At 47.7% G+C, this 17322-nt stretch overlaps 1 protein-coding gene across 3 annotated transcripts in view; it reads right to left on the reverse strand.

Annotated features, from left to right (window-relative positions):
- HIBCH (3-hydroxyisobutyryl-CoA hydrolase) overlaps nucleotides 1–17322 on the reverse strand; it is a 1493921-nt gene that overhangs the window by 1444990 nt on the left and 31609 nt on the right. Inside the window, exon 2 of one of the 3 annotated variants that reach the window (XM_069615664.1) lies at nucleotides 4113–4412. The exons of the other annotated variants lie outside the window; for them this stretch is intronic. The gene's annotated coding sequence lies outside the window, so the exon portion shown is untranslated. The remainder of the gene's footprint in view (nucleotides 1–4112; nucleotides 4413–17322) is intronic. 3 annotated transcript variants of the gene reach the window in all.

The raw sequence follows: 17322 nt of genomic DNA on the forward strand, positions 1-17322 counted from the left end.
TAGACTCCTTCGTCTTGAGCTCTGCGCCCCTAGCATCCCTGCTATCGAAAGAACCAACAGCACTTTGGCCATGCTCCCGCAAGATATTAACTCTGAGTTCCGGGCTTTTCACGAAGCCCTTTATTCAGAAGACGAGGACACCCCTGTAGCTGCCATTGACGCTTTCCTGGATGGCCTTCCTCTTTCAATCCTATCACCCGAGACTAGTGCCTCGCTGGAAGGGCCGTTCTCTGACAGGGAACTTTCTGATGCCATCGTCTCCTTGTCGTCTGGCAAATCCCCAGGGTCAGACGGTCTCCCAGTGGAATTTTACAAGCGCTTCAAATCACTTCTCATCCCACACTTGTTGTCCCTATGGAGTGAGGCCTGTGAGGTGGGCAGCCTTCCTCCCTCCGGGAGGCTATAATAACGGTCCTCTTATAACCTGGCAAGCTTGTTTAATGTCATCAACAGGATTGGACCAAATGTACAGGCGGTGCCTGCCTCTCTGGACATGCAAAAAGCCTTTGACTCGGTCTCTTGGAGATACCTTTGGCGGGTCCTTGAGAAGTGCAAATTCGGCCCTACGTTCCGCTCATGGGTTCAGCTGCTTTACTCCAATCCTGTGGCTAGAGTCCGCACAGAGGACAGATGTTCTGCTCTGTTCCGTGTTGCCAGAGGCACTCGTCAGGAATGCCCCTTGTCCCCCTTAATATTTACTATAGCCATGGAACCATTTGCCGATAGGATACGCCATTGCCATTCACACAGAGGGCTAAGAACAGCGGGCCGAGCTGATATTATCTCTCTATACGCTGACAATGCCCTTCTATATGTTCGCTCCCCTTCTTCCAACCTTGCCCCAATACTTGACGATTTGGTTCTTTTCGGGCAACTGTCTGGCCTTCGATCCAAATCAATCCTGTTCCCGCTATCTGAGTGCACAGCTCCCCCCCCCCTAACCTGATGGGATTCACTTGGTCCCAATCCAGCTTAACCTACCTGGGCATAGAGGTGACTCGTCACCATGAGACACAGTTCTCTGAGAATTATCAAGAGTATCTCACGAAACTTTCCGACAAGGTCCCCAGCTGGTCCAGACTCCCTATCTCCCTGGCTGGTCATATTGCGATCCTTAAAATGGTTGTGCTTCCCCAGCTACTGTACAAATTTATAAATCTACCTTTATGGCCGGGAGACTGTTTTTTTCGGGCATTAACTCGTATGACCAATACCTTCCTTTGGCACACTGGGGCAGTGCGGCTAAAACTCACCACCCTGGCCACCCCCATGGAGGTTGGAGGCTTTGGTGCCCCAGACTTCTTCAAATACTGGCTGGTGGCGCAAGCCCAATTCGCCTCATATTGGTTTAATACCTCAGACCCCCTTCCTCATGTTCGTCTTGAGAGGTTGGTGGTCAGCGACCGGGATATCCGATCTCTGATCCTCTCCCCTCTCCCTCCTGCCTTAGAGTCGTTGAGCCCAGTCGCTAGCACTTCCATCGCCCTCACAAAAATCTGGAAGCTACAGGATACATCCCATCCCTTTCACGGCGGCTTACCTCTGTGGAACTTCCTCCGAGGGATTCCATATCTACGACCATAGCCCAACGTTGGGCTGAGATGGGCAACGAAACCATCGTAACGTTTTTGAGAATGCTAACTTCAGTGGCCGGATCTTCCTCCCATGCTTAAACGTAGACCCTCAGCATGGCTCCAATACATGTCCCTTCGTAAGGCCCTCAAAATTATATACCCCGTTTTCTCTGCTATACCTCCTGATGACCCCATGGTTGCTGAGTTGTGCAGCTTTGATTCTTTTAAGGGGAAGGTCTCCAGGCTGTATTCCTTACTGCAGACCAATACTACTCCTCCTTTCGCTAAGTTGAAAAGTAAGTGGGCAGAGGACCTGGGAGTGGACATGACCGATGAACGCTGGAAGCACATGTGTGCACGTATACATAATGTGTCCTTCAATTCTCGCTTCAAGCTAATCCAGTTCAAGGTCCTCCATAGATACCATCTCACTCCACTCAGGTTACAATACATGTCCAGTGACTACCCTCCCAGCTGTCCCAGATGCAAGGCAGACAATGCCTGATACATACACATGGTCTGGTCCTGTCCTAAACTAGCGCAATATTGGAGGGAGGTATGTGCCACTGTATCTGCTATGTTGGATTATACTCCCCTTCCCCCCTGCTGTGTCTTTTCCACGAACTCCCTGGTCTGAGCCGGGACTCCAAAAAATGAGCTGGCCTCTGTATTTTGCTAGCTGTCCGCTGATACTACAATGTTGGTTGCGTCCCAATCCACCCTCGCATGGGCAGTGGCTAAAGGCAGTTACCTGGGCCTCTGATAAAGAAGAGGCCTGGACGAGCCAACAACCATCTCACTCCAGACCCAGAAATATTTGGTTGAAGTTTCGCCTGTTCATGTCACCCTCTGATGTGGAATCGATCACCACCTCCTGGGGCCCCTCCCCTGTCGCATCCCCTGACGATTGATCCTCGTTGGTCTCAGTTGACGTGGGTTCTGGTATTGTCTCTGTTAAATGTTTTTACAAATGCTTGTGTATATTGCACTGTAATGTAATGTTGTAGCCCAATGATGGGTATTGGGACTTTTTCCGTAATGTTTTCTCTCTTGTGTTACTGGCCCATGGTGGACCGCTGCCTGTGACCCTTGTATTCTCGAGCTATATAAATAAAGGTTTAAAAAAGAAAAAAAAAAAAAGGCTACAGTGAACCCGACAGAGGGATGCCAAGTGAAAGCAAGGGAAAGTGAATCCCGCATTTTGATAAAGTGACTTGAACAGTGGTGTAAAAACGATGGTGAACCCAACAAAGGGGCATCACGAGAAAGCCGTGGAAGAGGGTAATCTTGCATGGTCAGAGCTTGGGAAAAGTCTTGTGAGGCCAAGCCAAAGACATTGATTTGAGGGATCCTGCCTTTTCTGAAGAAACTGCTTCCTGGTGCCTATACACTCAAGGAGTGCTCACAGTCATGCCACTGTTTCCGCCTTGTCCCGTGATGTAACGTGGGGAAGGGAGTGATTTAGTTCAGCAGTCAAAAAATAGTCATTGGTGCGAGAATGAACACGTCTAAATGAACTGTTCTTTGGAAAGGTACCAACTCGAGAGTCCGCAGCCACACTTTAGCTCACTGTACCTTTCACAGAAGGGAAATACCCATTCGCATTTCAGTCTTTATCCCGTCCACATGGGCAATCCAGCACCAAAATAAAAATTTCAGTTTGCACTACACTCTTTTGTTATACAGATCATTGTCCCACACCCTTTTGTTGTATAGCGAAAGGGTTTGGCAATAGGTGTATTAGTATAGGTCATTTTGTTTTGACAACACCACTAAGACAGCGTTTTCTTTACTTTGATGGTCATAACTTGATCCCATCTTAGATTTAGGTTAAGATTAGGTGTTTTTCTCACCCATATACTGTTCAATAAACACCCTTGGATTGTACTCCTTGTGTCTGTTGTACTTCGGATAACCGTGCCTTCCACACATCCCCAGACTCTCCAAACAGATGTTCAATATAATACACAAGTCAATTTCTTAGTGAGGGAGATCAAAAGGTGAAAGGCCTGCAGGCTCTCCCTTCACATGCAGACAGTCTTGTTCAGTTATAAGCAAAGGAGATCAAAGGCCCATAGCCCACAGTTTCTCCAATGCGTAGTTCAATCAGGATGAAAATTAACAATCCCACAATAATTTTTACGAGGAGCGTTGGGAACGAATGTTCATCGGGGATCAAAAAATAAAGATTTTGAATCTCAAGACTCTCAAAGCAGTTGATCAAAGGTATACACAAATCAGTCACTTGGTGAGGGAGATCCAAGGACAAAAGCCCACAGGCTCTCCATTCACATGCAGTCTTGTTCACTTATAAGCAAAGGAGATCAAAAGCCCATAGTCCGCAGTATCTCTAATGTATAGTTCAATCAAAGATGAAAGGGAACTATCCCCCATCAGTTTAGTATACCAATAGAATTGTATCGATCAACCAAGCTGCTTTTTAATCTTTAGCAAATAACATTGTCTGTTCGCTGTAGGCAACGCAGTGTATGCATTGTTCTTGTAACAACGAAAAGCCTACGGCCACTGCCATCTTACCTTCTCTCACTCTGCACAACTAGGAAGTAGTTGCTCACAAAATCGATGGCGGACGGTGATCAGCTGCCGCTCCCAATAGCCCACACCTAACACACCAAATTCTGTCCACTTCGCTCTGCTTCGCGGAGTAGGTGTGTTTAAAAAGGCTTGTTTCCTTAAAGTGACAGCAGCCAGTAATACGCACAGCAGAGCAGAGCGGACGACCTTCCTCCTTCACAGGTAAGCGGAGAGTGAAACAAACACACCAAACACTTCCATCCACTTCGCCACTTCGGTGCTAGCTTCTGTAATGCTCACACACTGGCAGGTAGAAAATAAATACAAAGTATTTAATCTATTGAGGCCAGTTCCGATCTAAAAAAAGCAATGAAATAATTGAATTTCCTCGAGAGTACCAAAAATGTAACCCAGACCTATAGGGAAAGAATCTTATACATAGTTGTGTCTAAATACAGAGGGGAAGAGACATGGGACAGAAAACACATAGAATAGCCATGAATTGAAAAAAAGGAAAGGCTCACTTGAGGATGGTTCATGGAACAAGAACAGCCAAAGTTTTTCCAAAATGAATGTGGGATATAAAAATTGTAAACCGCATTTTGATAGAATCTGCGGGCAAAATGTAAGAAAATAAAAACATGCTTTTAAAATGGGGTAGGAGACAGTAAGGCACATGGCTACAAAAAAGGAAAATTAAAGAAAGGATATAATACAAATGAGAAAATGCTTTAAAAAAGCCGTGGTGAAAAGACAAGGTACATGCCAAGTGTCCAAACAAAATAAATGGAACTGTAAAATAACGACTAGGCATTACCCTGATCAGTCAGGATATTTGCTTTCTTATTGTTGCGAGTGCTCCTGCCTGAAGCATGCTAGATTGCTGCTTCTTTTAAAAAAAAAAAAAAAAAGATGCTGCACGCAATGTGCTGGTTCAAAAGGCAACATGACTGCTGTTCTTGAAAAAAACGAGCCCAATACTGAGAAGAAATGGCTGACAGACAAGACCAAAGTGGCACAGTGGTACCTACTCTGCAACTCAGATGGCGGTGTCATATGCAATGACCTGATTAGGTCTCAACATATATTTCGAACACATCTTCCCCACACAGAGAGCAATACTGGCTTCCCCCTCCAGCTGGCATTCAATGCAAAACATATTTGTATTTTGTGTACTTTATTGACATTTATATAGAGCTTTAGCCAAACCGCAGAACATAAAGAACGGTACAACAAATGAACAAAAGGCAGGCACAGAGGTTTTTATGTTGCCTTTTAAAAAAAAAATTATTAAGTCTTTAATCGAGGCACAGAGTTAATAGCAATGGAATGGAAATTAGTTAGCTGGAAGAGAGGAGAGAAGATGAGATTTTAACCTGTTGCAGAATATGTATAGTGAAGGAGAAGAACGAATGTCAGGTTGAAGGGAGTTCCAGAGTTTGGGAGCGAGAATAGAGAAACAGAAGCGAGAGGGGAGGCTTTTGGACACAGAGAAGATGTAAGTGTTGCCAGCAGATAGAACGAGAAGAGCAGGAAGGTAAGAGAAGGGCAGGAAGGTAATACTAGAGAGCAAATATTTTCCCCCACATACCATCTGAAATTTCAAGGTCTAATTCGTTTGCCCATTTGTCTCGCACTGTGTGGGTTGATCTGGGGTTTTTTGCCAGTAAAAGTTTGTATAATGAAGAGACCACTCCCCGGGCCCCTCCAGAATTAACGATGTAGTGTAATTCGGGTGTGTCGGGGGTTCATCTGGGTAGCACGCCCACATGGCACGGATGGAGGCTCACAGTCTATCATATTGTAGCATTTCAAGTGCCGACGCAGTATGACCGGCCCGCCACGTTTGCGGGGTAATGAATTTCGCCTCTGGGAAAATATCATGCAACACTAGGTATCCCAGCGTCTGCCAGTGTCAGGATAGCATGGCATCATGTGTGGGTTTGAGCCCGGGATATTTGCAGATAGGGACCCATTTATAGTAGGGGCGTGGTTCTGACAATGTTCGTAGTGTCCAGTCCCATACTAGTAGTGTGGCGGCAGTGGGATCCAGTGGCGAGTCGTCCTTATAGGCTCGATGTAGTAGTGTCTTAAGATTAATTTCGTCCGCCGCCAGCCTTTCATGTTTAATGTGAGGGGAGTCAGCAGAGTCCGAATACCAGTACGTAGCATATAGGGCTTGTGCTGCTGTCCAATATAGTGTTAGGTTGGGGGCGGTGAAACCACCTTTCTCATAGGGTAGGGTCAAATGTGTCAATTTTTTGCGAACCGCCCTGGCATGCCATAGAAACTGAGCGCACTCGGTGTGTAGTTTATCAATGTATTGTTTCCCAGGCCATACAGGGACATTAGCAAAAATGTATAGGAGCTTCGGGACCAGAATCATTTTCACTAGTGATAATTTCCCCGCTAACGTAAGTGGGAAGGATCGCCATCTGGCCATGTGGCTACTTTGGACTCAACATATTGTTGTGCAGCAGTATAGTTTTTCTGTAGTAGCATTGATTCAGACCTAGATACTTGGACCCCTAGATACCGGATTTCCTCCGGTGACCACCGGAGAGGATATTTGCAAGTGGGTTGCTGGATTGCCCTAGTAAGCAGGAATATCTCAGACTTGCTGTAGTTGATTGTGAATCCGGAAAAGGTGCCTATCCGGGTCATGTCCTTCAATATAGGATCCAAATATTTGTGGAAGGGTTCCTAAAATATAACAGTACGTCATCCGTGTATAGGGATATTATCTCGGGGCTATCTAGCAGTCGTATTCCCTTACTGGCGTGCTGTGCTCTGATGTAGTCTGCCATCGGTTCGATGACCACTGAAAACAGGAGGGAGGAGAATGGACAGCCCTGTCGGGTGCCCCTGCTGAGTGTAAAGGGTGCTGAGGTCTGAGAGTTGACCAGTACTTTTGCTGTGGAGTGTACAATAGGTTAATGTATTTAATCATGCTCCTCCCACACCCATCTTATCCAGGACCCCCCATATGTATTGACAGGATACCATGGCAAAAGCCTTTTGAGCGTCAAGTGTGACGGCCAGTGCCTCTGTCTTTTGGTCAATTCTAGACAGTACATTGAATAGTCTTCCAATATTGAGAGCCGTCAACTTTCCGGGGATAATCCTCCCTGGTCCTCGTGTATTACGTGGGGAATGAGTGGAAGAAAGCTATTCACTATTATTTTGGCAAATATTTTTGTATCCACGTTCATGAGTGACAAAGGTCTATATGAACCACATTCAGTACTGGTGTTTGCCTGGTTTCAAGAGAACGGTAATGGTTGCCTCGCGTAGGGAAGGAGGGAGTATAGACTCACAGAGGAATTCAGTCCAGACTTTCAGTAGCTGCTGCGCGAGAAGGGCCACATGTTCTTGATAGAATTCTGGGGTGAGGCCGTCCGGGCCGGGGACCTGGCCTTTCGTAAGCTCGGTTATAGCCTTCACTATTTCATCTAGAGTGATCGGGCTGTGATCACCTACCGGCCAGGAGTGCGAAACGGAAAGGCTGACGCCTTGTCTCGCATGGGTGTTGATGAAAAGGTATACATAACTCCAGATCCAGTAACCATCCTTCCAGAAGACAAACTCCTGGGTCTTACGACAACGTTGACAGAGGGTGAACTCCAAAACAAGATCCAACTCTTAATGGATCCCAATTTCTCACAAGAGTGGTGTACTCAAGGAGAACATTACACCATTAAAGACCAGTTACCATATTTTAGGAACCGTCTATACTTGCCAAGTAAAGATTTACAAAAGCAGGTTATTTCGGGTTATCACGACTCCCGGATTGAAGGTCATCCTGGAATTGCTAAAACTCTAGCTAAAGTAAAACAAAACTATTGGTGGCCCACATGGCGTAAAGACCTCATCCGATTTATCCAATCTTGCGGTGTGTGTGCACAAAACAAGTCCCAAAAGCAGAAACCAGCTGGTCTTCTCCAACCATTAGAAATTCCTCCCGCACCATGGCACACACTGTCCCTTGATTTCATTACAGATCTACCTCTCAGTCAAGGATTCAACACCATCTTAGTAGTTGTAGACTTGTTCTCTAAAATGGCACACTTTATTCCTTTTAAGGGTCTTCCAAATGCATCCAATTTAGCAAAAGTATTCCTGGAGGAAATCGTACGGCTACATGGCTTTCCATCAGTCTTGATCTCAGATGTATCCAACTTCTGGAGGAAATGCTGTTCGATGGCCCAAATTGACATTCGACTATCCACAAGTCACCATCCTCAAACAGAGGGCCAAACAAAGAATAAACCAAACCCTCGAGCAATACTTACGTTGCATGTTACATCAAGTGAAAAGAAATTGGAAGGACTTGTTATGGATAGCTCAATATGCCTATAATAATTCATTACACACCAGCACTGGACAAACCCCTTTCTATACTATATATGGTAGACATCCACGTACTTCAGAACTGGATCTCCCAACCCCTTTGGAAATGCCAGCGGTTAAAACCCTACATACGACTATTTCCCAGGCATTCAAAGAAGCAGCAGAACATTTACTATAAACCAAGAACAGACAAAAGAAATTCGCTGACCAACATTGTAGTAAAGCCCCGACTATCAAATTGGAGACAAGGTCTGGTTAGCATCAAAATATGTGCCCATTAAAGGGACTCAGACCTTTCGTCCCCGATATCTGGGACCTTATTCTATTGAATCCATAATAAATCCAGTGGCAGTTAAATTAGCCCTACCGCCCACTATGCAGATTCATCCTGTGTTCCAACTATCACTCCTGAAACCGGTACAACCCCGTACTCAGGTTGCAATACCACCAAAACCAGTATTAGTTGACGGCAAACCAGATTTTGAAGTAAAGGATATCCTAGACTCAAAATACACCAGATCCAAACTATACTACTTAGTTGATTGCAAGGGATACGGCCCTCAAGACAGATCATGGTAACCTAGCGAATACATCCATGCGCCTCGCATAATTAAAAAGTTCCATCAGAATTATCCAGCCAAACCGGGACCAGGCAGAAGTGCCACTGTGAGAGGGGCCTTGGGGGGGGGAGGGGTGCTGTCATGACCCTTTCCCCTGGCCCTCACTGGCAAGTCAGCCTTCCAGTTAGGGCGAGGTCAAAGGCCTTAAAACCTCATCCAAGACTCTCTTGGAGTCAGTCCTGGCGCCAGGCTCATAACCATCATGAAGACCAACATTATAATGGGACTATTTACTTGGCACTAATTAACTTGGGGGGTTCAGCCAACATGGAGGCACACACATAGCTCAGTTACAAGGAACTGAGCTATGCGGTCTGGTATTTTGGGTGTGGCAGGCCTGGGACTACTTTACCTGGACTACTTTGGGTGTGGCAGGCCTGGGACTATTTTACCTGGACTACTTTACCTGAGACTATTTAAACCACACCCAAACAGCAGAACATGCTTTGCATTATTCTGCTGTGGGCAGCGTAACGCTCACCGTGTGTGTCCAGTTCTTTGATGCCAGCTTACCTGAAACCAAGGACCTGCAGAGAGAGAAAGAACACTACAAAACTTACCTGGAACAATATCCAGTCTTCAATCCATCGCTGACTTAAGTTCCACTCACCTCAAGGTACAAACTCCATCATCCGGCACTGCATGCATCCTGCATCCTGGAATACCATAACCTGGAAAGAGGAGAAAGAAAGACAGCATTAGTAAGTGTTTACTCACGTTTCCTCCCGAATGAAGAAAGCCACACAATTCTTACCTGGGTAGTCATCTCCTGGTCAGTATCATTCTTGGAACATTACGGCGCTCGGCGAGGAACATCGCAACCTGCAAGGAGAGAAAAGACACATGTTCGCTTAATAAAAGGCGAAACAACGCCACGCATCGCGCATTACTCACCGGACATCATCACGCACACCGCGCTTTCACCTACCGGCCAATGCTCATCTTCAAACTGCATGACAACACCAAAATACCCTTCCATACCTAAAAGGAAAGAAGCAAGACATTATTATTAGAACTAAGAGGAACATAAGAACTGCATATAAAGACTGTAAAGCAGCAAACCTACGGAGTCGCAGCAGGCCTGGATTCCCACAGGGGTGCTTGCACCGGTGAAGTAACTTGGTCACTGCTTGCCCGACATCTACACGCCCCTGCCACAAGGAGCAGGACGGAGAATCCACCTTTTACAATATTAAGACCCATCTTTAACCAGAGGCATTACCAAGAGACTGGGAGAGGGTTCAAGAGTGCAAATCATCCAACCAGGGCTGGGTGGCGTCCCCGTGGATACCAGGTGAGCGTAACAGTGGGCCGGGACGAGGTACATCCCCTGTCCAATGGCCCAGTGCCACAATTCCTGAGCTTCCTTGGAGAGTACTAGGGTTTGAGTGCCCCCTTGCTTTCTGATGTAGAACATGGTGGTGGTGTTGTCCGTAAAGATCCTCACCACCTTCCTTCAGAGACGGTAGGAAAGACTTGAGGGCCCAGAACACTGACTGTAGTTCCAGGATGTTGATGTGCAGATCCTTCTCTTCCGGGAACCACAGTCCTCTGGCTTGTAGATGTCCGTTGTGAACCCCCCAACCTTCCAGAGAGGCGTCCGTGGTGACCGTCTCCTGGTATGGTGGTATTTGAAATCCCGTCCCCTAGGCGATGTGGGAGGATCTTGTCCGCAAAACTCCCGGATACTTGTATCCAATGTGCATTCAAGAATTCCTGTAGGGGTCGCATCTGCAGCCTGCAGACACGGAGAGGTAGATGCAGGACGACATGATGCCCAGCAACAACTTGATGGCCCAAACCCTGGCGTCTTCGCCAACAACACTCGCTACACCTCCCCTTGAATGGCTGCTAGCCTCTCCTCTGAGGGTGACGCCAGGCAGGTCAATGTGTTGAGTCTGATGCCAAGGAGCAGCGCGTTCTGCGATGGCGTTAAGCAGGACTTTGGATAGTTTACGGAGAACCCCAGCTCCGTCAGTAGCCAGACAGTCTCCTTTGTGTGCTCGTCGGCCAGTTCCCGGGAGCAGGCGCATATCAGCCAATAGTCCAGGTACGGGTATATGTGTAAGCCCTGCAGAGGCAGTTGGGCGCCACTGACGCCAGGCATTTTGTGAACACTCTTGGGGACGACTTTAAGCCGAATGGTAGGGCCTTGAACTGGTAGCGTTGGCCTTGTACCACGAACCGTAGGAACTTTCGCTGCAAGTATGCATCCTCTAGATCCAACGATGTCAAGAAATCCCCTTCCTCCAGTTGGTTGAATTTTTTGGGACTGCAGGTACTTGTTCATACAGCAAAGCTCTAGGAAGGGTCTCCAACCCCCACCACCCCTGTCTTTTTTCTGACCAGAAAGTATCTGGAATAGACTCCGGAACCCCAGAGCTGCTGGGGAACAAGCTCTATCGCCCCTTTCCGTAACATGGCTTGCACCTCTACCAGGAGCGAAGGGATGTGCTGCTGCTGACGTGGAACCAGTGGAATACGAGGGCACCTGTGTTGGAACTCCAAGGTGTGTTCCTGGGCGAGAGCGTTGAGCACCCATCTGTCGGTGGTGATGATCTTCCACTACCGGGTTGGTACCACTTGCTGTAGTGGTCGCCCCAGAGGATGTCGACGAAGCGGTTGATGGCGTCTTCGGCTGCGCATGATGAGCCTGTGAGGCCTTCTCTTCATCTGGCCTTTGTTTCTCCGATTTCTCCCGTAACTTGGCTGGGGTGGAGGATTTCCTCTTTGAGGAGGAACCCGATTTCAGGCTGGCTAAGGAGGCAGCGATTGCTGTTTGTCTGACTAGGACCCACATCAGCAGCGAACCCGGCAGAATCGGTCTTGCGGTTTATGGCCTTTTCTTGGACCCCCACGGATGAGGCATCCTCAAAGAACTTCAACCTCCGCCCGGAGGTTGACCGCTCCTCGGGCCGTCTGGTCCTGGGTGAGACATGACCCTGCTCGGAGCACGGGTCAGAGGCCTTGCTCGACTTGAGCCAAGCCACCAGACTGCTATACCTGTCTTTCTTCATCTTCTTGGAGAAGCCCAGGCATATCTCGCACCCATCCTCGTTGTGGTCCAGGGTCAGACAGTATTGACACTTTAGATATTTGTCCTCCACCAAGACGTTCCTTAGCCCGCATTGGGTGCAGGGCCTGATAAGTGTCCTTGCCTCCTTTTTCTCCTCAGTCATGGTAGGAGGGCGCAAACTAGCTCCATGGTGGCCTTCCAGAAAACTTTGATGAACAATCACCCTTGAGGGGCGTGCAACTTCACCGACAACGGATCCCTGTTGCCAGCCACTGAAGATAGGGGCACATGAGCTCCAATGGAACAAAAATAGAACTTTTCAGCGAAAAAAACTTGGGGAAAAAGTACAAAATAGCTCAGAGAGCAACTCGAGTTCTCCCAACACTAAAGCGTGCAGTACAAATCTGAAGATGGCTGGCACAGGCGGGGCTTAGGGAGAGGACTGTCATTGGATGGGGGCAGTATGACCCAGAGGACAGTGATTGGTTTAGAGGAGAAATAAAGTTTTAAAGTGAAAGTGAAACTGTTTTTCTTTTACTGAGGATTTGCAGCCTGACAGGGAATATTTATGAGCATAAACTACTAGCCGCCAGGAGGGCCGACCCAATTAAGATTAATGGATTAGAGATCCAACTATACCAAGACTTGGCACAGTCAACCTTAGTCAAGAGGAGGTTGATGGGCCCAGTGATTAGGGCCCTTTTGAAAGCCCAGGTAATATATAAATGGACCTTCCCCTTTGGCCTGCTGTTTTCATAGGAAGGGAGACAACATTGAGTTACCACCTGTGAGAAGGGCATGAAGATTTTGAAAATGGTGGAGGAGTTGGCTCAACATCAGGACCAGAGGTCAGAGAGGGAACCCACCAAGAAGAAACTGTGGAAGTGGACGCTGGTACAAGAGAAGGGTCGGAGGAAGAGGGTCCCAGAGTGTTCCTGGAAAGTTATATGGCAAAGGAGGCGTGCCCGAGGGGGCAGCTGCAAAGTTTGTGGGGGCCCCCATGAGGTCAAAGCCAGGGAATAATTAAGTGTTCAACCTGGAGGCTACTTGTGTGGGTTGGTGGGGTGGATAGGGAGGGTCTGAGCGGCAGTCAGAAGAAAGGGAGATGAGAGATCGAACATCTTGAAGTTGTTTTCATGGGTCTTATTATACCTGAACTGTTTACCTCAGGATGGTTCTGAAGGCTCATTTCCTGTGGCCGAGTGTCTGGGGTATCTCTAGGAGGGTTGAGCCTACCTAGGGTATTGGAGGAGGGGAAAGTGGGGGGGAAGAGGGTGTGAGGGAGGGAGGGGGAGAGCTGATCAAGAATGGAGCCCTGAGTTGGGTGCGGAGCAACATTATGCTAAAATTCAAGCTGGTCACTCTTTACGCCTGGGGGCTCAATTCCCTGGTCAAAAGGAAGAAGGTCAAGCACTTCCTGTCAAGGGAGAGGCCAGATTGGGTGGTGCTGCAGGAGACACACATCTAAAAGTCTGACAGGTATCAGCTTAAACTCAAAGGTTACTCCCAGATGGTTCAGGCCAATGCCATGGGTAAAAGAGGCGGACTGCTCTTGGCCTTCCGCGCACAACCGGGATTGCTCATCACAAACACGTTAGTAGACCCCAAGGGTAGATGCATAATGGCAAATATTAGATGGCTGAGCAAGGTATACAAAGTGTTGCCGGTTTATGCGCCTAACAAAGGGCTGGACAGGTTCTTGGGGTCTGTCTTGCACAAAATGGAACAATTTGCGAAGGGGAGGATCATTCTTGCAGGGAATTTTAACCTGGCTTGGGACCCCTACAAAGATAGGAGTGCAGCCCCTTCCAAGAGGACGAAGGAGTGCATGACACAATCAGCCCTAGTGGACGCCTGGGGGGAAACATTTGGGGAGGACGGAGGGTATACATTCTACTCCTACACCAACAGGTCCTTTTCGAAGATTGATTATTTTTGGGTATTGCGTACCCTTTTGGGACAAGTGAGGGATGTCAACCTGGGGGCGAAAGCAGTGTCAGACCATGCACCCATCAGTCTTACTGTGTGGCGAAAGAGGAGGGGGCCGAGGGCTATGGAAATGGAGGTTCCCTTAAATATCATGTGATCTGCGAGGATCTGAGGGATGGAATTAGGGAATTCTTTGCATAACAGTACAAAGGGGGTGGAAGAGCATATTGTATGGGACGCATTCAAGGTTACCATGAGGGGAGAATGAATTGCGAAAAATGCACAGAGAGATGAACAGCTAAATCAGCTGCAAGTAGAGCTTCAAGACCGGCTCAAACAGGTAATGGCCAAAATGGAGAGGGACACAGGCAGTGCGGTCGGGAAAGAATACTGGCTGGTCAAGGGTCAACTAGAGGTACTTCAAACCAAGAGGGCTGAGCAATCTCTCCTATATCTGCAACAAACATAATATTAAAGCGAACAAGGCCAATCAATTGTTGGTGAGACAGGTGAGGAAGAAGGAATTGTCTAGGACCGCGTTGAAGGTAAGAACAGGGCAGAAAGGGGAGGACTCCTCAAATTAAGACATTATTGATGCCATTACGGAATTTTACTCAGACCTATACTCAACCCGACTCACCCAAGGAGACGGGCCAGGGGGAGTATCTGGCGAAATGCCCCCTGCAAAAGATTATTTTGGGGAAAAGGGAAGAGTTGGAAGGGGATATCACTCCTGAGGAGGTGAAGGCAGTGAAAATGCTGCTGCCGAGTCGTAAGACCCCAGGGCCAGATGATTACATAGAGAGTTTTTATAAGGTGTTCAAGGAGGTGTTGTTCCCGGTGTTGGTGCCACATTTCAACACCTTTGGGATGGAGGAGGCTAAAGTGGTGCTGGTCCCTAAAACCAACAATGACGTCACGTTGTGTGGGCCCCATCGCCCTAATTAACATAGACGTGGAAATATATACCAAGATGTTAGCATCTCGCCTAGACACGTTACGCCCTGGGTTGATTGGCCCGGACCAGTCTGGCTTTATCAGGCAGACAGATTTTTGACAATATGCGTATGGTATGCTACCTAATTGAGAAAGCCAATCTGTCCAATACTTGGACAGTGATCCTGGCAGACACAGAGAAGGCCATCGACCGCATCAAATGGTCCTTGCTTTTCTGCACCTTGGAGGCCATGGGATTTTGGGCAAAGTTCTTAAGGGAGGTGCGAGCCAATTATCAGGCCCCAAGCCTCCGCCTGGTGATCAATGGGCGGAGGTACAAACAGGTAACATGACCTTACCGGAGGAGAGGGTTGAGGGCTTGAGGGAGGTATGTCCTTAAGTTTGGGCAGAAGGCAGCATTAGATACTTGGGAATACACCTTAGGAGGTCCCTAGGTGATTGTATAGGGCCAATTACCTGCCTCTCCAAGAACAGTTAAGGCAGCTGCTGCTATATTGGGGGCCTATGTCGATATTGTGGCTGGGGAGAATAAACACCCTGAAGATGATGATCCTCCCCAAGATCCTCTACTATTTTCAGGCTCTCCAAAAACAAATGGGTAATTTTATTTGCAGCAACAAAAAGCTGCGGTGCTCCTTGAAGCTGCTAATGGCACCCACCCCCAAGAGAGGTCTAGGGGTACCGAATTTTCATCTCTACTATCTGGCGGCCCAGTTCCGGGTGGTTTGTGAGTGTTTTAAGGATGATCAGGTTAAGATATGGAGGCAGATGGACAGAACAGCGGCAGGGAAGCCCCTAGACGAAGTACTTTGGTGCCCTAGGGCAGACAGGCCTAAGAATATGAATATGAGCAAGATCGCAGCGCTGGTGTGATAGGTGTGGGATTACCTGGTTTGGATGGTGGGTCTGACGATCTTTCCATCACCATTGACGTCAATATTTCAAAACCCTCAATCTGCCCCAGGACAGGAGGTGGGAGCTTTTGGTAAGTGGGAAGCGGCGGGGTGCAGTAAGCTGAGGGACATGGTGGAAGGTCAAGACTTCAAGAATTACCTACAGTGCACACAATACTTCGAAAGGGCGGAGGGGGAGAGATTTAGGTACTCTCAACAATGGCATTGACTTAGAAATCCAGTGGTCATGAAGGCTGCGACGAGAGATCTCACCCACTTTGAGAAATATTTAACAACTAATGATAGAGACACACACAACAGCAGCGCTTTACAAGACATTCTCCAATCCACTGATGTCAGAGAAGTGGCCATTTATACGACGTTGGGAAGTCACGCTGGGACACGAAAAAGAGGGCAACCAATGGGATCGTTTGTGTGGGAATATACCCAATTTCGACCAGGGCGATGCAAGTCAGGGAAATATGGATAAGGTCATCGTGCAGTGGCACCTCACCGCTGGAAAACTGCACAAATGCTACTCAGCAGTCCCTTATGGATGGTGGAGGGGGTGCTATGAGCTTGGAACCTGGGATCGTACATGGTAGTCATGTGGGAAATTATAGCCCTTTTGGGATTCTATAAAAAGCGCAGTGGCAAGGGTTTTTGGGATACAGGCTGACAGGTATCTGGGGAGGCCTGGCTGGGATGGGTGGCGGGGGCCTGGAGAGCGCACTAAAGCTCAGTGGAAGGCTTATATGATCCTAAGTATAGCGGCATTGCTGCTAGTGGAACAGTAATTGAAAAATAGGGCAATACCCACGGAACATGATTGGATAGCTAAGATTTGGAACTTTGTTGAGCTGGAACAAGTGACATACACAGTGCAGGTGGATTCGCAAATGTTGGGCCCGGACTGGGATGTAGTCCTATCCTTTCTTCTCAAAGAATCCCGATTGGCATTTTGCCCACAAAGACTGCGGATGCTGGAACTGGCTTGACGATGAGTTATGGGGAACCTTGGGGGAGGGATCAGCTGTCCATTTGCTAATGAGCGGGGTTGTTTTGGCCGGGGGAGCAGAGAAGGGAGGAGATAATGTTCCATATTTGTTGAAAATGCTAATAAAAATACTTTAAAAAAAAAAAAGAAATACAGCTGGGAGGTCTTCTGGGAAAGCAACCATAGAGGTCAGATATGTAAAGCTACAGCAGGGAAATATGAACATAACAGGATAAATTCACCGGGAGTGCGGGAAATAAACAAAATGCCACTGAACACAGGCATTTCACTATAGGGAAAGGGCCAAAATATCATGGGTGGGGCTGAATTTAGTTGGACGATTACATCAGGGAAGGTTTCTAGAAGATAGCCACACTATATCCCCTACCTGTAGTTCTGGTTCCAGGGCTCGCTTTCTGCCCGCCAAGTGCTTAGTGTGTTCCTGTGTCAA

This window comes from Ambystoma mexicanum, chromosome 9 (assembly GCF_040938575.1).
Source record: "Ambystoma mexicanum isolate Mex_15411 chromosome 9, UKY_AmexF1_1, whole genome shotgun sequence".
In the NCBI taxonomy this organism is placed as follows: Eukaryota; Metazoa; Chordata; class Amphibia; order Caudata; family Ambystomatidae; genus Ambystoma; species Ambystoma mexicanum.